The 23,925-nt window shown below is 52.8% G+C and overlaps 1 protein-coding gene across 4 annotated transcripts in view; it reads right to left on the bottom strand.

Moving 5' to 3' along the window:
- Window positions 1–19,087, bottom strand: part of LOC140424736 (pituitary adenylate cyclase-activating polypeptide type I receptor-like) — a 311,016-nt gene extending 291,929 nt beyond the window's left edge. For 3 of the 4 annotated variants that reach the window (XM_072508080.1, XM_072508083.1, XM_072508084.1), the window contains exon 1: window positions 601–704. The gene's annotated coding sequence lies outside the window, so the exon portion shown is untranslated. Of the gene's footprint in view, window positions 1–600; window positions 705–18,944 lie in introns of those variants that run through there. The other variant, XM_072508082.1, reaches the window with a different exon arrangement.
- Window positions 19,088–23,925: the final 4,838 nt, after the last annotated feature.

Below are 23,925 nucleotides of genomic sequence, written 5' to 3'. Positions count from 1 at the left end.
TTCAACGGGGTTCAAATGCAGTGTTCTGCGAGGGGAGAGGGGAGAATCGTTGGAGGTGGGGGGGGGGGGGGGGGGGGGTGTGTGTAATCAATTGCAATAAAACTGCCCTCCCCAAAAGCAAGCCCAGGAACTGAGCGCAGAAAACGAACAAAGTCACATTTGGTTAGAGCCCGTGTGTGTATGAGAGAGAGAGCAAACTGATACAGCAAGCCCAGTCTGGGCAGCAGAGATATTTACAAACAGGGCAGAATCCTGGGCGCTGGGGAAACTGACACCCGCATGAAAAGTGATAAATGACAAATACAGGAGGCAATGGGGAGGTCAGGAGGAAGTGTGGGGAGGGAAGTGGGGATAGGAGCCTCCGCGCCGTTTCCCCCCCACCTCCTGTCCATTCAAAAGCATCCAGGCACGTCCAGCATCCCATCAATGTCACACACACACATACACACACACACAGCGAAGAATCTCTCTCCTCCCTGCAAACGCTCCTTCTAAATTCTACCTCAGAAATATTGCTGCCCGCGGATATCACACACACACACACACAGCGACTGAAAGGCAGAATATAATAAACTTTTGTAGACATGGAAATTCACCCACCGTGAAACTGGGTCTTGCAGCGTCCCCACCTGGAGCTGGTAATGCGATAGAAACATTGAGGAGGGGGAGGGGGGGGGGGGGGGGGGAGTAGCTGGGTCGGTGGAAGAGGCACACAAGTAGTCAAGTCACGTCTCTCCCATTGCAATGTCAGGAAGGTGGAACTTATGGATTTTAGTCCCTTCAGCTCCCTCCCTCCCTCCCTCTCCCCGGCACCAATCTCCCCAAAACACTAAACCTATTTTGCAGGGCAGGAGTGTTTGGGATGTAGCCCATAGGGGAAACCAACATCCTCATCCCCCCCCCCCCCCAAAAAAAAAGCTGTCAGGTCGACATGTATCTAATTTAGCCACACTCCGGTGCTGAGGTTCGCTCCCTCCAATGGGCGCAAGTGGGATGGAAATAAAGCGATTTGCGGGGCTGCACAGGGAGCTGGAAACACCATGCAGTCTCACACAGAAGCAAAACGGGGAAAATAGGAGCAAGTGGAGCCCTTGAGACTGCCCCGCCATTCAATCAGATCATGGCTGATCTCTTCCTGGTCTCAAATTCCTGTTCCCCAGATCCCTTTAACCGATGTTTATCAGAAATATATCAATCTCCTTCTTGAAACCATTTAACGATTCAGACTGCACCGCGCTATGGGACATCGAGTTCCACAAATTCACCGCCCTCTGCGAGAAGTAGTTCCTCCTCATCTCAATGTTAAATCTACCCACCTCTCAAAGTTTAGAGGAGATGTGCGAGGCAGGTTTTTTACGCAAAGGGTGGGGAGTGCCTGGAACGCGTTGCCAGGTGAGGTTGTGGAAGCAGATACATTAACGGCGTTCAAAAGGCATCTTGACAAATACATGGATAGGGTGGGTATAGAGGGATACGGCACGAGGCAGGGCTGAGGGTTTGGGCCAAGGTTGGTATCATGACCAGTACAGGCTTGGAGGGCCGAAGGGCCTGTTCCTGTGCTGTATTGTTCTTGCTTGACTCTACTCCCATGCCCACTTCCGTCCTTGGCCTGCTGCAATGTTCCAGAGAAGCTCAATGCAAGCTGGAGGAATAGCATCTCATCTTCCAATTAGACACGTTACAGCCTTCCGGACTTAACACTGAGTTCAGCAAATTCAGGTGATTAGCTCTGCCCCACCTCAACCCCTTTGTTCTCATTCCATTTCATTTTAACTCGGCTTCGAGGTCCCCACCTGCTTCAAGAAGACCACCATCATACTGGTGCCAAAGAAGAACCAGGCAACGTACCTCAATAACTATCATCTGGTGGCCCTGAGATCAATCGTAATGAAGTGCTTCGAGAGGTTGCCATGAAGTGCATTGACTCCACACTCCCAGAATGCCTAGATCCACTGCAATTCGCATACCGCTGCAACCGGTCCACAGCAGACGCCATCTCCCTGGCCCTACACTCATCTCTAGAGTATCTCGACAACAAGGATTCCGACATCAGACTCCTATTTATTGACTACAGCTCCGCCTTCAACTCCATAATCTCAGCCAAACTCATAGCAAAGCTCAAAAATCTAGGACTTGGCTCCTCACTCTGCAACTGGATCCTCGGCTTTCTGACCCACAGACCACAATCAGTAAGAATGAGCAACAACACCTCCTCCACAATAGTCCTCAATACCGGGGCCCCGCAAGGCTGCGTACTTAGCCCCCTACTATACTCCCTGTACACACACGACTGCGTGGCAAAATTTGGTTCCAACTCCATCTACAAATTTGCTGACGACACGACCATAGTGGGTCGGATCTCGAATAACGACGAGTCAGAATACAGGAGGGAGATAGAGAACCTAGTGGAGTGTAGCGACAACAATCTCTCCCTCAATGCCAGCAAAACTAAAGAGCTGGTCATTGACGTCAGGAAGCAAAGTACTGTACACACCCCTGTCAGCATCAACGGAGCCGAGGTGGAGATGGTTAGCAGTTTCAAATTCCTTGGGGTGCACATCTCCAAAAATCTGTCCTGGTCCACCCACGTCGACGCTACCACCAAGAAAGCACAACAGCGCCTACACTTCCTCAGGAAACTAAGGAAATTCGGCAGGTCCACATTAACCCTTACCAACATTTACAGATGCACCATAGAAAGCATCCTATCGGGCTGCATCACAGCCTGGTATGGCAACTGCTCGGCCCAGGACCGCAAGAAACTTCAGAGAGTCATGAACACAGCCCAGTCCATCATACGAACCTGCCTCCCATCCATTGACTCCATCTACACCTCCCGCTGCCTGGGGAAAGCGGGCAGTATAATCAAAGACCCCTCCCACCCGGCTTACTCACTCTTCCAACTTCTTCCATCGGGCAGGAGATACAGAAGTCTGTGAACACGCACGAACAGACTCAAAAACAGCTTGTTCCCCGCTGTTACCAGACTCCTAAACGACCCTCTTATGGACTGACCTGATTAATACCACATTCCTGTATGCTTCACCCGATGCCGGTGTCTATGTATTTACATTGTGGACCCTGTGTTGCCCTATTATGTATTTTCTTTTTCTTTTCGTGTACCTAATGATTTGTTTGAGCTGCGCGCAGAAAAATACTTTTCACTGCACCTCGGTACACGTGACATTAAGCAAATCCAAATCCGTCTTTTACATTTTGTTTCTTTCTTGTCTTTCTTTATATATATATTTCTCGCCCTATCCTATCCCCCTCTCCTTACCCTTTCTCCACAACTATGGTGACAATAACAATGTCAATTATCAAATTCAATCCAATCCAATCTCCTTTGCTTCCCCCTTATCCCCAACAGCTGCCACAGTTTACCCTCTGATTTTAGTTTCTCTGCTGTTTGCCCTTTCACACCTTTTATTCTCTCCGGGGACTGCCATTACACTCACTTCCCTTGGTTTCTGTGGCTATGACTCATCTCGCATTCCCTCGCCCCACAGTATAAATATCTCCCACTTTCTACGCCTTTTAGCTTTGACAAAGAGTCATCGGACTCGAAACGTCAGCTCTTTTCTCTCCCGACAGATGCTGTCAGACCTGCTGAGATTTTCCAGCATTTCCTCTTTGGTTACAGATCCCAGCATTCGCAGTAATTTGCTTTTATCCTGTATTGTTCTTTTTTCTTTGTCCAACCAGGATCAACAAATCAATTGGTGCATTCGCCACAGCAACCCCTCTACCAGTCAGAGTCCACTTGTCAACCAATCAGCACTCTCCTCTCATACAAATATGGTCAATGTACAAGGATAACTCACAGACTGTGAAAGCGATTACGTTTCCCCCTCATCTCTTTATTAGGTGCAACCCCCCATCCCAGAGATTTGAACAGATTTGGCAGCATTTGCTCCCGGTGCAGCGCTCAAGGAGTGCCTCAGTATTGCAGGTACCTTTTAGATGATGCCTTTAAACTTCCTTTATTTTGTCATGGGGTGCGGGTGCCATTGGCAAGGTTAGCGTTTATTGCTCATCTCTAATTGCCCTTGAACTAAGTGGTTTGCTCGACTAGTTCAGGGGGCAGTTAATAATAATGTTATCATTATTGTCACAAGTAGGCTTACATTAACACTGCAATGAAGTTACTGTTAAAAGCACCTCGTCGCCACATTCCGGCGCCTGTTCGGGTACACGGAGGGAGAATTCAGAATGTCCAATTCAGCTAACAGCACGTCTTTCGGGACTTGTGGGAGGAAACCGGGGCACCCGGAGGAAACCCACGCAGACACGGGGAGAACGTGCAGACTCCGCACAGACAGTGACCCAAGCTGGGAATCGAACCCGGGACCCTGGCGCTGTGAAGTAACCGTGCCGCCCTAAGAGTTAATAACATTGTTGTGGGTGTGCAGTCACATGTAGACCAGACCGGGCAAGGATAGAATCATAGAATTTACAGTGCAGAAGGAGGCCATTCGACCCATCGAACCGGCACCGGCTCTTGGAAAGAGCACCCGACTTAAGCCCATCCTATCCCTGTAACCCAGTAACCCCACCCAGCCTTTTGGACACTAAGGGGCAATTTGTCATGGCCAATCCACCTAACCTGCACATCTTTGGACTGTGGGAGGAAAGCGGAGCACCCGGAGGAAACCCACGCACACACGGGGAGAAAGTGCAGACTCTACACAGACAGTCACCTGAGGCCGGAATTGAACCTGGGACCCTGGAGCTGTGAGGCAGCAATGCTAACCACTGTGCCACCGTGCCCCCGTTTCCTTCACTCCTGCCTAATCTTCTCCTGCTGAAACTGAACCGCCATCACCCCCCACTCCTCAGGTGGATGTGAAAGATGCCATGGCACTATTTTCAGGATGGGTGGCACAGTGGCTAGCTCCGCTGTCTCACAGCGCCAGGGTCCCCGGGTTCGATTCTCGGCTTGGGTCACTGTCTGTGCGGAGTCTGCACGTCCTCCCCGTGTCTGCGTGGGTTTCCTCCGGGTGCTCCGGTTTCTTCGCACAGTCCAAGGATGTGCAGGTTAGGCGGATTGGCCATGCTAAAAATTGCCCCTCAGTGTCCAAAGGTTAAGTGGGGGTTACAGGGATTGGGTGGAGACGTGGGCCTCAGTAGGGTGCTCTTTCGGAGGATCAGTGTGGACGCGAATGGCCTCCCTCCGCACTGTAGGAATTCTCTTGCGTCCTGTCAAACATGTGTCCCTCAATCCACGCTTTATCCCTCGATCTCCAGTGCCGAGATGATGGACGATATGGCCTCCTCTCGCGCTGTAACGATTCAGCGATGCCGTGATAATGAGCAGTTTGCCTGGCCATCGGGGGCTGTTTGTGGGATGTTGCTGTGCACCGAATGGCAGCCCCATTTCCGATGTTACTAGCCATGACTACACTTCAATGGGGGGGCTGCAAGTTGAGTCACTGCCCTCATGTAAAATAACACAGCTGCCAACCCGAGCACAGCAAGATCCCAGTGCGTTTTGTTTTTACGCCACCGCCGTGACTGCTCTTTAAAACAACTGCATTGGCTGCAAAGCACCTTGAGGCTTCAAGTGGTTGCTGGAAAGGTTACAGCTCATGCCCCAGTGTGGAATCTATGCAAGATGTACCGCAGGGCAAGAGTTATATCTGCGGGAAAGGCAATTATGATGCGGTGAGGCAAGACTTAGGATGCATCGGATGGAGAGGAAAACTGCAGGGGATGGGCACATTGGAAATGTGGAGCTTGTTCAAGGAACAGCTGCTGCGTGTCCTTGATAAGTATGTACCTGTCAGGCAGGGAGGAAGTGGTCGAGCAAGGGAACCGTGGTTTACTAAGGCAGTCAAAACACTTGTCAAGAGGAAGAAGGAGGCTTATGTAAAGATGAGACATGAAGGTTCAGTAAGGGCGCTCGAGAGATACAAGTTAGCTAGGAAGGACCTAAAGAGAGAGCTACGAAGAGCCAGGAGGGGACATGGGAAGTCTTTGGCAGGTAGGATCAAGGATAACCCTAAAGCTTTCTATAGATATGTCAGGAATAAAAGAATGACTAGGGGAAGAGTAGGGCCAGTCAAGGACAGTAGTGGGAAGTTGTGCTTGGAGTCCGAGGAGATAGGAGAGGGGCTAAATGAATATTTTTCGTCAGTATTCACAGAGGAAAAAGACAATGTTGTCGAGGAGAATACTGAGATTCAGGCTACTAGACTAGAAGGGCTTGAGGTTCATAAGGAGGAGGTGTTAACAATTCTGGAAAGGGTGAAAATAGATAAGTCCCCAGGGCCGGATGGGATTTATCCTAGGATTCTTTGGGAAGCTAGGGAGGAGATTGCTGAGCCATTGGCTTTGATCTTTAAGTCATCTTTGTCAACAGGAATAGTGCTAGAAGACTGGAAAAAGCAAATGTTGTCCCCTTGTTCAAGACGGGGAGTAGAGACAACCCCGGTAACTATAGACCAGTGAGCCTTACTTCAGTTGTGGGCAAAATCTTGGAAAGGTTTATTAGAGATAGGGTGTATAATCATCTGGAAAGGAATAATTTGATTAGACATAGTCAACACGGTTTTGTGAAGGCCTCACAAACCTTATTGAGTTCTTTGAGAAGGTGACCAAACAGGTGGATGAGGGTAAAGCAGTTGATGTGGTGTATATGGATTTCAGTAAAGCGTTTGATAAGGTTCCCCACGGTAGGCTACTGCAGAAAATACGGAAGCATGGGATTCAGGGAGATTTAGTAGTTTGGATCAGAAATTGGCTAGCTGGAAGAAGACAAAGGGTGGTGGTTGATGGGAAGTGTTCAGACTGGAGTCCAGTTACTAGTGGTGTACCACAAGGATCTGTTTTGGGGCCACTGCTGTTTGTCATTTTTATAAATGACCTGGAGGAGGGCGTAGAAGGATGGGTGAGTAAATTTGCAGATGACACTAAAGTCGGTAGAGTTGTGGACAGTGCGGAAGGATGTTACAAGTTACAGAGGGACATAGATAAGCTGCAACGCTGGGCTGAGAGGTGGCAAATGGAGTTTAATGCAGAAAAGTGTGAGGTGATTCATTTTGGAAGGAATAACAGGGAGACAGAGTACTGGGCTAATGGTAAGATTCTTGGCAGTGTGGATGAGCAGAGAGATCTCGGTGTCCATGTACATAGATCCCTGAAAGTTGCCACTCAGGTTGAGAGGGTTGTTAAGAAGGCGTACAGTGTGTTAGCTTTTATTGGTAGAGGGATTGAGTTTCGGAGCCATGAGGTCATGTTGCAGCTGTACAAATCTCTGGTGTAGCCGCATTTGGAGTATTGCGTGCAATTCTGGTCGCCGCATTATAGGAATGATGTGGAAGCATTGGAAAGGGTGCAGAGGAGATTTACCAGAATGTTGCCTGGTATGGAGGGAAGATCTTATGAGAAAAGGCTGAGGGACGTGAGGCTGTTTTCGTTAGAGAGAAGAAGGTTAAGAGGTGACTTAATTGAGGCATACAAGATGATCAGAGGATTGGATAGGGTGGTCAGTGAGAGCCTTTTTCCTCGGATGGTGATGTCTAGCACAAAGGACATAGCTTTAAATTGAGGGGAGATAGATATAAGACAGACGTCAGAGGTAGGTTCTTTACTCAGAGAGTAGTAAGGGCGTGGAATACCCTGCCTGCAACAGTAGTAGACTCGCCAACACTAAGGGTATTCAAATGGTCATTGGATAGACATATGGATGATAAGGGGGCAGCACGGTAGCATAGTAGTTAGCATAATTGCTTCACAGCTCCAGAGTCCCAGGTTCGATTCCCGGCTTGGGTCACTGTCTGTGCGGAGTCTGCACCTTCTCCCTGTGTGTGCGTGGGTTTCCTCCGGGTGCTCCGGTTTCCTCCCACAGTCCAAAGACGTGCAGGTTAGGTGGATTGGCCATGCTAAATTGCTCTTAGTGTCCAAAATTGGCCTTAGGGTTGGTTGAGTGGGGTTACTGGGTTATGGGGATAGGGTGGTGTGGGCCTCGGTAGGGTGCTCTTTCCAAGAGCCGGTGCAGACTCGATGGGCTGAATGGCCTCCTTCTGCACTGTAAATTCTATGATTCTATGATTCTAAGGGAATAGTGTAAATGGGCTTTAGAGTGGTTTCACAGGTCGGCGCAATCATCGAGGGCTGAAGGGCCTGTACTGCGCTGTAATGTTCTATGTTCTATGTTCTAAGTCACTCCCCAGCCTGACTTGGAAATATATTGGCCGTTCCTTCACTGTCGCTGGGTAAAAATCCTGGAACGCCCTCCCTAACAGCACAGTAGGCTCACCTACATCTCATTGACTGGCAGTAGTTCAAGAAGGCAGCTCACCACCACCTTCTGAAGGGCAATTAGGGATGGGCAATAAATGCCGGCCTAACCAGCGACGTTCACATCCCGTAAATTAATTTTTTTAAATAACAGACAAGTTCTTTAACCAACACCATCCCAACAAAGGGTTGGATTTGATTGGATTGGATTTGTTTATTATTGTCAGGTGTACCGAGCTACAGTGAAAAGTATTTTTCTGCGAGCAGCTCAACAGATCATTAAATACATGAGAAGAAAAGGGAAGAAAAGAAAATACATAATAGGGCAACACAACATATACAATGTAACTACATAAGCACCGGCATCGGATGAAGCATACAGGGTGTAGTGTTAATGAAGTCAGTCCACAAGAGGGTCATTTAGGAGTCTGGTAACAGCGGGGAAGAGACTTCCGGTTGCGGCTATGCGGAGCTACATCGCACATTCGGCAGCTCCCGCTAAAAACTGACTTTTGGGCTCTTTTTAGGGCCCGTCACGGCGCTTCTTCGACGTTTCCAGGTGTGGGAAGGGGACAGCAACATTCCCCCGATAGTGTACGGATTGGACCAGGAGTGGGGCGATTAAAAAGTGGCACTGAAGCAAAGAAAGGTGCGAAGGAGGAGGACCAAGATGGCGGCGGGCGGAGACCAGGCAGCGTGGAGGCAGTGGGCGCAAGAGCAGCAGGAGCTTCTCCAGCGCGGTTTTAAGGAACTGAAAGCAGAGCTGCTGGAGCCGATGAAGGCTTCGATCGATAAGCTGCTGGAGACCCAGACGGCCCAAGGGGCAGCGATCCGGGAGGTCCGGCAGAAGGTCTCGGAGAACGAGGACGAGATCCGGGGCCTGGCGGTGAAGGCGGAGGCGCACGAGGCGCTCCACAAGAAATGGCAGGCGAGGTTCGAGGAGATGGAGAACCGTTCGAGGCGGAAAACCTCCTGCGGATTCTGGGCCTCCCGGAGGGGCTGGAGGGATCGGACGTGGGGGGCCTATGTGGTCACCATGCTGAACTCGCTGATGGGAGCGGGGGCCTTTCAGGGGCCCTTGGAGCTGGAGGGGGCCCACCGGGTGCTGGCGAGGAGGTCCAAGCCCAGCGAGCCGCCGCGGGCGGTGCTGATGCGGTTCCACCGGTTTGCTGATCGGGAGTGTGTGTTAAGGTGGGCCAAGAAGGAGCGGAGCAGCAGGTGGGAGAACGCGGAGGTCCGGATCTACCAGGATTGGAACACGGAGGTGGCGAAGAAGAGGGCCGGTTACAGCCGGGCGAAGGCAGTGCTGCACAGGAAGGGGGTGAAGTTCGGTATGCTGCAGCCGGCGGGTCTGTGGGTCACCTATAAGGATCAACACCACTACTTTGAGTCCCCGGAGGAGGCGTGGGCCTTTGTTCAGGCCGAAAAACTGGACTCAGACTAAGGGTCGGGGGTGAGGGGTCGCGGTGGAGGGATGGTTGGGGATTGTTGGGTTGTGTTTCGAGGGGGGGGGGTCTTTGTTTTTCGAGGGTTGATTGGTCATTGTTTTGATTAGGTCCGCCGGGCGGGCTCGTGGGGGGGGTAGGTAAACTGCTTGGGGGGTTGATGGTCGGTAGGGGAAATGGGGCCCCGCGGGGGGGGGGGGGGGCGGGGGGAGAGGCCTGAGTTGGGGGTAGTGGGACCGGACCTGGAAAGGGAGCTGCGCCAGGGGAGGCGGGGCCGGGCGAGTGGGAAGCGCGGGCTTTTTCCTGCGTTTAGGGCTGAAAGGGCGGGGCCGGAGCTGGGAAGCGCGGGCTTTTTCTCCTGCGCTGGGAGTGGAATGGATGAGATCCAGCTGGTGGACAAGGGGGGGAGGGGAAGTTCCACACTGGGGGGGGGGGGGGGGGGGGGTGTGTGTGTGTGGAGGGGGGGTGGGGGGAGGGGGAGCGGCGGGAGTGGCCGGGGTCAGCAGGAGTCAGCTGACTTACGGGCGTGCAATGGAGGGAGCAATGCAGCTAGGGGGTCTGGAGGGGGGGGGGGGGAACGGGACACACCGGGTTGCTGCTGGAATGGCCAAGGGGAAGCTGGAGTTGGTAAAGGAGGTTGGGGTGGGGGTCCGCCGCTGTGGGGAACGGGTCGTGCGGGGGGCGCGGGCACGTGGCTGGCCTAGGAGGGGCAATGGCGAGTCGGCGGGGGATGGGGGTGAGTAGTCCCCTGATCCGGCTGATAACCTGGAATGTAAGGGGACTGAATGGGCCGGTCAAGCGGGCCCGGGTGTTTGCGCACCTGAAGGGGCTGAAGGCGGATGTGGCCATTCTTCAGGAGACGCACCTGAGGGTGGCGGATCAGGTAAGGTTGAGAAAGGGGTGGGTAGGGCAGGTGTTTCATTCGGGTTTGAATGCAAAAAATCGGGGGGGGGTGGCGATCTTGGTGGGGAAGAGAGTGTCGTCCGAGGCGTCGAGCATTGTGGCAGACAATGGCGGTAGGTATGTGATGGTAAGTGGCAAGGTGCAGGGGGAGCGGGTGGTGTTGGTCAGTATATATGCCCCGAATTGGGACGATGCGGGGTTCATGTGGCGTATGCTGGGCCGGATTCCGGACCTGGAGACAGGGGGCCTTATAATGGGGGGGGATTTCAACACTGTGCTGGACCCGGCACTGGATTGCTCGAGGTCTAGGACGGGCAGGAGGCCGGCAGCAGCCAAGGTGCTGAGGGGGTTCATGGACCAGATGGGAGGGGTGGATCCGTGGAGGTTTGCGAGGCCGGGGGCCAGGGAATTTTCATTCTTCTCCCATGTTCACAAGGCCTATTCCCGGAATGACTTTTTTGTCATGAGCAGGGTGCTGATTCAGAGGGTGGAGGATACAGAGTACTCGGCGATAGTTGTTTCTGATCATACTCTGCACTGGGTGGACCTCGAGTTGGGTGAGGAGAGGGACCAGCGCCTAGCGGTGGGGTTGCTGGCGGACGAGGAGGTGAGCGGGCGGGTCCGGAAGTGTATAGAGAGGTACCTGGAGGCTAATGATAATGGGGAGGTGCAAGTAGGGGAGGTCCGGGAGGTGCTGAAGGTGGTGGCCAGAGGAGAGCTGATCTCCATTAGGGCACACAAGGAGAGGGGGGAGAGGAGAGAGAGGGAGAGGTTGGTGGTGGAGATGGTGAGGGTGGATAGGAGGTACGCGGAGGCCCCGGAGGAGGGATTGCTTAGGGAGCGGCGCAGCCTCCAGGCTGAGTTCGATTTGTTGACCAGCAGGAAGGCGGAGGTGCAGTGGAGGAAGGCGCAGGGGGCGGTATATGAATATGGAGAAAAGGCGAGCCGGATGCTGGCACACCAGCTTCGGAAACGAGAGGCAGCTAGGGAGATCGGGGGAGTTAGGGATGGAGGAGGGAACACGGTGCGAAGTGCGGTGGGTATCAATGGGGTCATCAGGGACTTCTACGAGGAACTGTACCGGTCTGAGCCCCCACTGGAAGAGGGAGGGATGGGTCGCTTCCTGGACCGGCTGAGGTTTCCAAGGGTGGAGGAGGGGCAGGTGGCGGGGTTGGGGCGCCGGTTAGGTTGGAGGAGTTGGTCAAAGGGATAGGGAACATGCAGGTGGGGAAGGCACCGGGGCCAGATGGGTTCCCGGTTGAATTTTACAAGAAGTATGTGGGCCTGCTGGGCCCGCTGTTGGTAAGAACCTTCAACGAGGCAAGGGAAGGGGGGGCTCTTCCCTTGCTCTACCCCCGACGATGTCTAGAGCGCTGATTTCCCTGATCATGAAGCGGGCCAAGGATCCCCTACAGTGTGGGTCATACAGGCCGATCTCACTCTTAAATGTAGATGCAAAGTTGCTGGCAAAGATTTTGGCCACGAGGATAGAGGACTTTGTGCCGCAGGTCATACACGAGGATCAGACGGGGTTCGTGAAAGGGAGGCAGTTGAATACTAATGTACGGAGGCTCTTGAATGTTATAATGATGCCGGCGATGGAAGAGGAGGCGGAGATAGTGGCGGCGATGGATGCGGAGAAGGCCTTTGATAGGGTGGAGTGGGGGTACCTGTAAGAGGTGTTGAAAAGGTTCGGGTTCGGAGGGGGGTTTGTCAGGTGGGTGAGGCTGCTGTATGAGGCCCCGGTGGCGAGTGTGGCCACGAACAGAAGGAGGTCAGACTATTCCCGGGGGACTAGGCAGGGGTGTCCCCTGTCCCCCCTGCTCTTTGCGCTGGCCATGGCGTTGAGGGAGTCGAGGAACTGGAGGGGGCTGGTGCGGGGTGGGGAGGAGCATCGGGTGTCGCTCTATGTGGACGATTTGCTGCTATATGTGGCGGACCCAGTGGGGGGAATGCCGGAGGTGATGAGGATCCTTCGGGAGTTTGGCGATTTCTCCGGGTACAAGCTTAATGTGGGGAAGAGCGAGTTGTTCGTAGTGCACCCGGGGGACCAGGAGAGGGGGATTGGTGAGCTCCCGCTAAAAAGGGCGGAGAGGAGCTTCAGGTACCTGGGGGTCCAGGTGGCTAGGAGCTGGGGGGCCCTACATAAGCTTAACTTGACGAGGCTGGTGGAGCAGATGGAGGAGGAGTTTAAGAGGTGGGACGTGCTGCCACTCTCCCTGGCGGGCAGGGTGCAGTCAGTTAAAATGACGGTGCTCCCGAGGTTTTTGTTCCTGTTCCAATGCCTCCCCATCCTGATCCCTAGGGCCTTCTTCAGGCGGGTTAACAGGAGCATTATGGCGTTTGTATGGGCGCAGAAGACCCCGAGGGTGAGAAGGGTGTTCCTGGAGCGGTGCAGGAATGGGGGGAGGTTGGCGCTGCCTAACCTCTGTGGGTATTATTGGGCCGCCAACGTGGTGCATAAGTGGGCGATGGCGGGGGATGAGGCAGCATAGAAGAGGCTGGAGACGGCGTCCTGTGTGGGCACAGGGCTGGAGGCGCTTGTGACGGCGCCGCTGGAGGAATTTTGGAAGGGTGTAGCGAGGACGGTGTCGAGGGTGGTAGGATCCAGGGTCAGACTGGGCTGGGGGCTCGCAATATTTGGGGTGGCAGAGGAGCAGGGAGTGCAGGAGGCGAAAGAGGCCGGAATTCTGGCCTTTGCGTCCCTGGTAGCTCGGCGAAGGATTCTCCTTCAGTGGAAGGATGCGAGGTCCCCAAGCGTGGAATCCTGGATCAGCGATATGGCAGGGTTCATTAAATTGGAGAGGGTGAAATTCACCTTGAGAGGGTCGGTACAAGGGTTCTTTAGGCGGTGGCAACCGTTCTTAGACTTTCTGGCAGAACGTTAGAAGATGGGCAGCACGGTAGCACAAGTGGATAGCACTGTGGCTTCGCAGCGCCAGGGTCCCAGGTTCGATTCCCTGCTGGATCACTGTCTGTGCGGAGTCTGCACGTTCTCCCCATGTGTGCGTGGGTTTCCTCCGGGTGCTCCGGTTTCCTCCCACAGTCCAAAGATGTGCAGGTTAGGTGGATGGACCATGATAAATTGCCCTTAGTGACCAAAAATGTTAGGAGGGGTTATTGGGTTACAGGGATAGGGTGGAAGTGAGGACTTAAGTGGGTCGGTGCAGACTCGATGGGTTGAATGGCCTCCTTCTGCACTGTATGTTCTATGTCTATGGTCAGCAGCGGCAGCATCCCGGGGGGGGGCGGGGTTGGTTCGTTTTTCTTGAGTGGGTGTGTATTTTTGCCTTTGTGTTGATGAAGACTGTTAATGTATTATTTATATGTATATGGGGGGGGTTTGTTCTTTTCTTTCTGTATTTTGTTGTTGATATCTTGTGAAAATGTGAATAAAAATTAGTTTTAAAAAAAACAGCGGGGAAGAAGCTGTTTTTGAGTCTGTTCGTGCGTGTTCTCAGACTTCTGTATCTCCTGCCCGATGGAAGAAGTTGGAAGTTGGAAGAGTGAGTAAGCCGGGTGGGAGGCAGTGGGAGATGCAGATGGAGTCAATGGATGGGAGGCAGGTTTGTGTGATGGACTGGGCGGTGTTCACGACTCTCTGAAGTTTCTTGCGGTCCTGGGCCGAGCAGTTGCCATACCAGGCTGTGATGCAGCCTGATAGGATGCTTTCTATGGGGCATCTGTAAAAGTTGATAAGGGTTAATGTGGACATGCCGAATTTCCTTAGTTTCCTGAGGAAGTATAGGCGCTGTTGTGCTTTCTTGGTGGTAGCGTCGATGTGGGTGGACCAGGACAGATTTTTGGAGATGTGCACACTTAGGAATTTGTGTACAGGGAGCAGAGTAGGGGGCTAAGTACGCAGCCTTGCGGGGCGCCGGTGTTGAGGACTATTGTGGAGGAGGTGTTGTTGTTCATTCTTACTGAGTGTGGTCTGTGGGTCAGAAAATCGAGGATCCAGTTGCAGAGTGGGGAGCCAAGTCCTAGGTTTTGGAGCTTTGATATGAGCTTGGCTGGGATTATGGTGTTGAAGGCGGAGCTGTAGTCAATAAATAGGAGTCTGATGTCGGAATCCTTGTTGTCGAGATGCTCCAGGGATGAGTGTAGGGCCAGGGAAATGGCAGCTGCTGTGGACCGGTTGCGGCAGTATGCGAATTGCAGTGGATCAAGGCGTTCTGGGAGTATGGAGATGATGCGCTTCATGATCAACCTCTCGAAGCACTTCATTACGACTGAAGTCAGGGCCACCGGACGGTAGTCATTGAGGCACGTTGCCTGGTTCTTCTTTGGTACTGGTATGATGGTGGTCTTCTTTAAACAGGTGGGGACCTCAGAGTGGAGTAGTGACAGGTTAAAGATGTCCGCGAATACCTCTGCCAGCTGGTCCGCGCAGGCTCCGAGTGCACGACCAGGGATCCCGTCCTGGCCCGTCGCTTTCCGAGGGTTCACTTTCAGGAAGGCCGATCTGACTTCGGAAGCTGTGATGGTGGGTATGGGTGAATTATGGGCTGCTGGGGCACTCGACAGCGGATTGTTGGTTACCTGCTCGAACCGAGCATAGAATACATTGAGTTAATCGGGGAGGGGTGCACTGCTGTCGGAGATACTGCTCGGCTTCACTTTGTAGGCCGTTATGTTGTTTAGGCCTTGCCAATATTCCATTAGCCTTTTGGATTATTTTCTATACCTGTTGATTTTGATGACTCACGTCCTGGAAACCCAAAGTTTGTTGTTTACAATTTTATGTCGTATTCTGTCATGGAATGCTGTTGACACTGGCAATGCCAGCATTTATTAGCCGTCTCTAATTGCCCTTGAGAAGGGGTGTGTCTCCTTGCATCTCCACTGGTTCTAGTTTTCCACCATTTGGAAAGGAGCCATTATATCCTTTATAATTCCGATGTGAATGACCTCACATTTGCCGCCTTTGAAACCCATTTGTCACGGATTCTCCTGCTCACAGATTGTTCTGTCAAGACGACAGAGAGATGGGGGATGAAGATTCTCTCTATGCTTTTAGTGTAGTCGCTCTGCATTATCCACCAACCCCACTCGTGTACTTGAAGTCAGGGGGGCTCCTAAAATGCAGCACATGACTTGCCCCCTGCCTTCCCACCAGAGGAGGGGTTCGCCGTATGAGGAGAGATTGAACAGTTTGGGCCTATACTCTCTGGAGTTTGGACGAATGAGGGGAGATCTAATTGAGATGCTAAAAGAGATGGATAAAGTATACGTGGAGCGGATGCTTCCTCTTGTGGGCCATTCTAAAACGAGAGGTCATGATCTTAGAATAAGAGGTCGCACATTTAAAACAGATTTGAGGAAAAACTGGGGCTGGGATTCTCCAAGCCCGCCAGGTTCTGACGCTGGCGTGAAAGGCGGCGCGAACCACTCTGGCATCAACGGTCCTCGATTGTCGGGTATGCACCCCTTCCTAGGGGGCTGGGGCGGCGTTGGAGTGGCCCCCGCAGCTCCAGCCGGCGCGAGTTCGCGCATGCGCGGGGGGTTCCCATCTCCGCGCCGGCCCCCGGGCAATATGGTGGAGCCCTACTGGGGCCCGGTGCGGAGGAACATAGGCCCCCGCGGAACCAGCCCGCTCGTCGATCGGTAGGCCCCGATCGCGGGCCTGGTCACCGTGGAAGCCCCCCCCCCCGGAGTCGGATGCCCCTGACACCCCCCCCCCCCAACCAGGACGACCTCCGCAGGCGGGTCTCGGCCGAACCCGGCCCGGACAATCACCCCCGACCGTCGCGGAGGCGATCCCGCGGGCACCCGAGAATCGGCGCCGGAGAATTCCAGCTGCTCTCCCAAAGGGTTGTGAATCTGTGGAATTCACAACCCCAGGGTGCGGTAGATGCAGCGACAGTGAGTAAATTTAAGGAGGAGTTAGACAGATTTTTAGTTGGTAATGGATTGGAGGGTTATGGAGAACGGGGAGGACGGTGGAGTTGAGGCCGAGATGGGATCAGCCACGATCACATTGAGGGTGTTTAGGCTGCGGAAGCTAAATTGCCAACTCCCCCTCCTGGATCATGTGTTCTAGGGAGGAGATGCTCTGGCTGATTTTGCAATCCAGCTCTTGATCTGTAGCATTGTAGGGAGCAGATCAAGAGCATATCAGCCATGATAGAATGGCAGAGCAGACTCAATGGGCCGCTTGCCCTAATTCTGCTTCTATGCCTTATGAACTGATGTCTAATCTGTCTCCCATTTTACAGGGTGGTGGGGCGGTCGGTGGAGGCATTGGGCAGTCTGCGTACGCTTTGGCCGAATTCGGCTTTTAGGAGATTAGTTAATAGCCACTTAAATCCCCCTTCCCGCCTCGACCGCTATTTTACTGATGGCAGTGTGAGGTCTACATCAAGCAGGTAGTCCAGCAGCCTTTCCCGAGTGGATTGGTGCTCGGCAAAGGGGTGGGAGGGAGACCTTCATAGGGAGTCCTCTGTACCCATCAGAGACACTCCCCTCAATTGTCATAAGGTCATAATGCCCCCTCCCTCTTGAACCCTCCCTAAGGCCTCTCATAAATCCCCTCACTTCACCTCACTGGAGCCTGACCAACGGGCCCTGCCAAAACCCCGGGCTTACCTGAAGACTGGCCTCCGTTAGCTCCTCTTGCTTGGGGACTGCTTGTCGCCCCAGCAGTGGCCTCCGCTCAAACCCGGACCACCAACCTGCTCGCCAATCAGTTGGCTGGCAGGTCACTCAAGCGGGAGTTCCTCCACAGATGCGGGCCGAAATCCCATCCTGAGGGAATTAACACCCTGCTGAGCATAAAATGGATGTGGGGCAACTTGTTTTTGAGTGGGAAGGCTCCGAGTCAACCTTCAGCTGTGGAGGACGGATGGGGGGGGCGCTGCGGTAATGGTGGGAGGTCATGGGGGGGATTCTCCGTTGCTCAATGCCGATATCGGAATCGGCAATCGGGCGGAAGACCGACGCCAACGCCGAAGTCGGAGTCGGCGCCGGTTTGAGGACGGTCAGCCATGCTCTGCCCCCCTCCAAGATGGCGTCAACCATGGCAGAAGACCACACATGCTCCGCTGGCGTCGACACTTAGCCGCTGGGACGGAGCATCCAGCCCTCGGCTCTCCTGAAAATCCAGCCCCAAGATTTTAGTTACAGCAGCCACTGGGCAGTGTGGGCAAATTACATTGCTGCCAACATGGCCGCGGGAAACGCTGGTGACTCCGGTTATTGTCCTTCACATAAGAGGGAATTATACCAAACTGCTATTTCCAAATTTGTTTCTCTTGAGCTAAACTTAGATTCACGAGTTACCAATGAGGGTTTTGAACTTGCGTTGTGCTTGCTTTCTTGCCTGGGTTCCTGGCCCAGGAATCTGGCCACCGCACGACAGGGACATTACCCTGGGGCGTACTTTGAATTCCGGCCTGATATCCCTCCATATATCCAGCGCTCACATGAGAACTTTCAGAAGGTGCCTCGCATCCAACTCGATCCATAACTCCCGTTCGCACATCGTCTCTGTACTTACAGATCTGCACTGTCTCCCATACCAGCAACGCCTCCATTTTCAAATTATCGTCCTTGTTTTGAAACCCTTCAAGGCCTCGCATCCGCCCCGCACCCCCCCCCCCCCCCTTCCTTGGCATCCTCCTGCAGCATTCCCACAGCTCGCCACTCTTCCTCCCCGGAGCGTTCCCGATTGAAATCGCTCCAACGTTGGCACCCGCGCATTGAGCTGCCTTGACTCTGAGCTCTGGAATCTCCTCGCTAAATCTCTCCACCGCTTTCTGCCTTTGAGGTGCCGCTTATAACCTTCCCTATTGACTAAGCTTTTGGGCATCTGTGCTAATATCTCTGGACGTGGTTCACCTGCTCTGAATGCATTCCTGGGACGTGCCTTGGGATCCGTTCCCACTCCAGGGGCATGACATAAATATTGGTTCACGTTGAATCAGACCTTGAGAACTGGTCCAGATTTGAGCCTTGCCAAGGGTGAGGCACCCCTCCGGTGAGCAGGGACTTGGCAGCAGGCAAGCTAGGACGTGTTCACTTGGGATGGCAAACTGCAGTGTTACTCAAAGCTCCCTTGCCCCTTTGCCCACTCGCTTGCATCTGGTTAGAGGAATCCAGAGTGAGACAACGTGGTTGCTGCCAATGATGTGCCCCTGACCTCGAAAAGGTGCCAACCCCCAGATCACCACCTAGTGCCATCCGCTCCCTGGCAACAGTCCATCCCCACAACGTTACCATTGAGGTTGTTGAGTGCAACTGTTTTTGCAGCAAGCTCGACAAATAGCCCCTCCCTCCAAACCCACACGACCCACCACCCCATACCCAACCCCCTCTCCCAAACGAACGCCCCCCCCCGCCCCCACTCCCCCTCACCTCCAGTCGCCGCTGCACTGCATTCAACAAGAGCCGATGAATGTTTCTGACCTGATGTTAGGTTCTAACGGAATCAAACATAAAGGGAGACGCAGGTCCGACACTCTGCCTGTCGCTGGATGGATTCCACGCGCCGGCAGAGTCACAATCGAACAGTCAGATTATCGTTACTGCTGCCAAAACAATATAAACAAACCCCTTCCGCTGAAGCTGCTCCAACAGACAGAGTTGCTGTGCAGTCATTACGACAACGGAGATTTTCGGTCTCTAATTAACCAGGACACTGCTGTTTGCTGGTGCAGCTGGCGTGTTACGGGGCACTTACCTCGTCAGCTCGAAGAAACTGCTCGCGCTTTGCAGAGATGACTGGGCTGGAGAGAGGAATCTGTAAATTGGGGGCAACGGAAATGAGGGCCCCGTGCTGTGCTTTTACAGCAGGCAGCCCTGTTTTCAAATTGGTCACTGACCCTCCGAACAGCTTTTACAGGGAGTGGTTTACACCCCCATACACAGAGAGGGAGAGGGGGTGAGGAGGGGGTTTGTACCCCCCTACACAGAGAGAGAGAGGGGGTGAGGAGGGGGTTTGTACCCCCCCAACACAGAGAGGGTGCGGGGGGGGCGGGGGTGAGGAGGGGGTTTATACCCCCCTACACAGAGAGGGAGAGGGGGTGAGGAGGGGGTTTGTACCCCCTACACAGAGAGGGTGCGGGGGTGAGGAGGGGATTCATACCCCCATACACAGAGAGGGAGAGGGGGTGAGGAGGGGGTTTATATCCCCTACACAGAGAGGGGCAGGGGGTGACAAGGGTGTTTATCCCCCCTACACAGAGAGGGGCAGGGGGTGAGGAGGGGGTTTATACCCCCTACACAGAGAGGGAGAGGGGGTGAGGAGGTGGTTTATACCCCCTACACAGAGAGGGAGAGGGGGTGAGGAGGGGGTTTGTACCCCCCTACACAGAGAGGGGCAGGGGGTGACGAGGGTGTTTATCCCCCCTACACAGAGAGGGGCAGGGGGTGAGGAGGGGGTTTATACCCCCTACACTGAGAGGGAGAGGGGGTGAGGAGGGGGTTTGTACCCCCCTACACAGAGAGGAGCAGGGGGTGAGGAGGGGGTTTATACCACCCTACACAGAGAGGGAGAGGGGTGAGGAGGGGGGTTATACCCCCTACACAGACAGGGACACGGGGATAAAGGGAGTATATACCTCATATACAGACAGGGACACGGGGATAAAGGGAGTATATACCCCATGTACAAACAGTGACATGGGGTTAAAGTGAGTATATACACCATATGCAAACACGGACACGAGGATAAAGGGCGTATATACCCCATATGCAAACAGGGACACGGGGATAAAGGGGGTACATACCCCATATGCAAACACGGACACGGGGATAAAGGGGTATGAACCCCATGTACAGACAGGAACACGGGGATAAAGGGGGTATATACCCTATATACAGATAGTGACACGGGGATAGAGGAGATATATACCCCATATACAGACAGGGACACGGGGATAAAGGGGGTATCTACCCAATATGCAAACAGGGACATGGGGATGAAGGGGGTATATACCCCATATGCAAACAGGGACATGGGGATAAAGGGAGTATATACCCCAAATATAGACAGGGACACGGAGATAAAGGGAGTATATACCACATATCCAAACAGGGACACGGGGTAAAGGGAGTATATCCCTCATATACAGACAGGGACTCGGGGATAAAGGGGGTATATACCCCATATACAGACAGGGACATGGGGTTAAAGTGAGTATATACACCATACTCAAACAGGGACACGAGGATAAAGGAGGTTTCTACCCCATATACAGACAGGGACATGGGGATAAAGGGAGTATATACCCCATATACAGACAGGGACATGGGGATAAAGGGAGTATAAACCCCATTTACAAACAGGGACACGGGGATAAAGGGAGTATATACCCCATATACAGACAGGGACACGGGGATAAAGGGAGTATATACCCCATATACAGACAGGGACATGGGGATAAAGGGAGTATATACCCCATATACAGACAGGGACACGGGGATAACGGGAGTATATACCCCATATACAGACAGGGACACGGGGGTAAAGGGTGTATATACCCCATATACAGACAGGGACACTGGGATAAAGGGGGTATATACCCCATATACAGACAGGGACACGGGGATAAAGGGAGTATATACCCCATATACAGACAGGGACACGTGGGTAAAGGGAGTATATCCCTCATATACAGACAGGGACACGGGGGTAAAGGGAGTATATACCCCATATACAGACAGGGACACGGGGAAAAAGGGGGTATATACCCGATATGCAAACAGGGATATGGGGATAAAGTGAGTATATACACCATATACAAATAGGGATATGGGGATAAAGGGAGTATATACCCCATATACAGACAGGGACACGGGGATAAAGGGAGTATAAACCCCATATACACACAGGGACAGGGGGATAAAGGGAGTATAGACCCCATATACACACAGGGACAGGGGGATAAAGGGAGTATAGACCCCATATACACACAGGGACACGGGGATAAAGGGAGTATATACCCCATATACAGACAGGGACAGGGTATAAAGGGAGTATATACCCCATATACAAACAGGAACATGGAGATAAAGGGGGTATAAACCCCATTTACAAACAGGGACACGGGGGTAAATGGGGTATATACCCCATATACAAACAGCGACATGGGGGTAAAGGGGGTATATACCCCATATACAAACAGGGACAGGGGGGTGTATACCCATACACAAACAGAGGGTTTAAAGGGGCTATATACCCCATATACAGACAGGGAGGCAGAGGCTTTGGGCTGGGATACAAACTAGAATCTGGAATGATCCATCAGTGATTAAGCTTCTGTGATCCAGCTGCCGTCGGTAGTTTGAATATTTTTTATTGGCATTCCGGGATGTTTGATGTTTGAGGCTGTAAGAGGCTGCAGTGCGTTGGGGAATACTGACTGTGTCTTGTACAGCATCATAGAATGGGTCGAGCACAGGAGACCATTCAGGCTGTCATGTCCGTACTAGCCCACTGAAGGAGCAACTCGCCTGTTGCCTTCTTTCCCATAGTCCCTCAGATGTATCCTTTCCAGATGATGACCCTTTGGACGAGCTTCGATTGACCCCCACCGCCGCACCCTCGGGTAGGCCGGAGCCTAACCATTCTCCGCAAAAAGGAAAAATCAGCAAAACGTGGAAATGAAGTGTATCAGTGAAACCTGTCTGAACTGGTCTAGTACATCTTAATATAGGTCTTGTGCCGCAGTGGGGAGCAGCCTTGCCTCGGAGCCAGAAGCTCTGGGACTGGGTCCCACCCCAGGACTTGCCGGCCATGGGGGGTGCGTTTATGATGCCGGTTGAATGTGTCAACCTGCAAATCCACTCCCCACCCTGACTGGGAAATATATCGGCCGTTCCTTCACTGTCACTGGGTCAAAATCCTGGAACCCCCTCCCTAACAGCAATGTGGATGTGCCTACACCTCAGGAAATGTAGCGGTTCAAGAAGGCAGCTCACCAATACCTTCTGAAGGGCAACGAGGAATGGGCAATAAATGCCGGCCCAACCTGCGAGGCCCACATCCCGTAAATCAACCATTTGAAAAAATCAGCCAGTGGCTGTTGGTGAGGGTGGGGAAGACTCCTGGTCGGCCATGTGTAATGTGGAGCGGCGCTGCTCAACTTATAAACCCCTGGAGAGAGACTAGCGACCTGTTCCAGGAATAACTAGCTGTGGGAAACAGGTGAAAAACCCTAACCCTAACCCTAACCCTAACCCAAATTCTCTGCCGCCCAGGGCCGTGTGTTCCTAACCCTAACCCTAACCCTAATTAGGGTTAACGGAGCGCCGTGACTGGCAGCGGGGTTCGCCGTTCCCGCCGCTGGCCAATGGGATTTCCCATCGTGACCGCCCCACACCCACCAGGAAACCAGGGACGGGATTCTCCAGTCTCCGACGGCAAAATCGCGTTCGGTGATTGGCCGGAGAGTCCACGTCGGCGCTGAAACCGGAGGCGGCGCCGCCTTTGCGATGCTCCGCCCCCTCCAAAACGGCGAACTCGATGAGTACGCCTCATGCCGTATGGACATTACCTGAGGCCCTCCCTCCGATGCTCCACCCCCGATGAGTTCCCGACGGCGTGGGTCTCTCATGCTATTTTTTTCGGGAACGCGGCGTGACGGCTGCGGACTGTCATGTGAGTATACCTTTAAGAAATGAGTGTTTATAAATGGGTGTGTATATAAATATCTGTCGTGAGACTACCTTTAAGAAATGGGTGTTTACCACTGCAGTGATGTCAGAGAGTGGGTGGAGCTGGGCTGTCTGTCAGCTTTTTACTTTCGTTTTAGGCTGTTTGCCGCAGGGTGTGTTTTAGTTTCGTTTTCAGAGCTGGATAGCTGCAGTCACAGCCAGAAGGTGCATGAATCTCTCTCTGTAATCTAAAGACTGTAAATCGATCCTGGTGATTTAAAACTAATGACAGTAGTGACTTTAACCTGATGTGCTTCTGGTAAAAGGTGTTTTAAGTCGTATGGATGTTAAAAGGAAAGCTTAAAAGATTACTTAGTGTTGTATTCTTTGGGGGTTGTATTTGAATTAATGGTTGCTAAGATGTTCACTGAATGTTTCAAAAAGATTGACTTGAGTTCATAGAATAAACATTGTTTTGCTTTAAAAAATACTTTTCCATTTCTGCTGTACCACACCTGTAGAGTGGGCCGTGTGCTCCCCATACCACAATCTAGTAAAAGTTGTGGGTCAGGTGAACTCCATGATACACTTTGGGGTTCTCTAAACCCTGGCCCACAACAGGACTGAACCGCACCGGCGGAGAATTCTCCCCAATGTGTCTCCCCAGTCAGTCTTGTTTCTTTTGCCTTCATTTGGTTCCCTCTGCATCCCAATCCTGCCACTAGCGGGATCAGTTTCT

Source organism: Scyliorhinus torazame, chromosome 6, assembly GCF_047496885.1.
Source record: "Scyliorhinus torazame isolate Kashiwa2021f chromosome 6, sScyTor2.1, whole genome shotgun sequence".
Taxonomy (NCBI): domain Eukaryota; kingdom Metazoa; phylum Chordata; class Chondrichthyes; order Carcharhiniformes; family Scyliorhinidae; genus Scyliorhinus; species Scyliorhinus torazame.
Note: the sequence above shows the minus strand (reverse complement) of the source record. Positions and strands in the feature narration are given on the sequence as shown.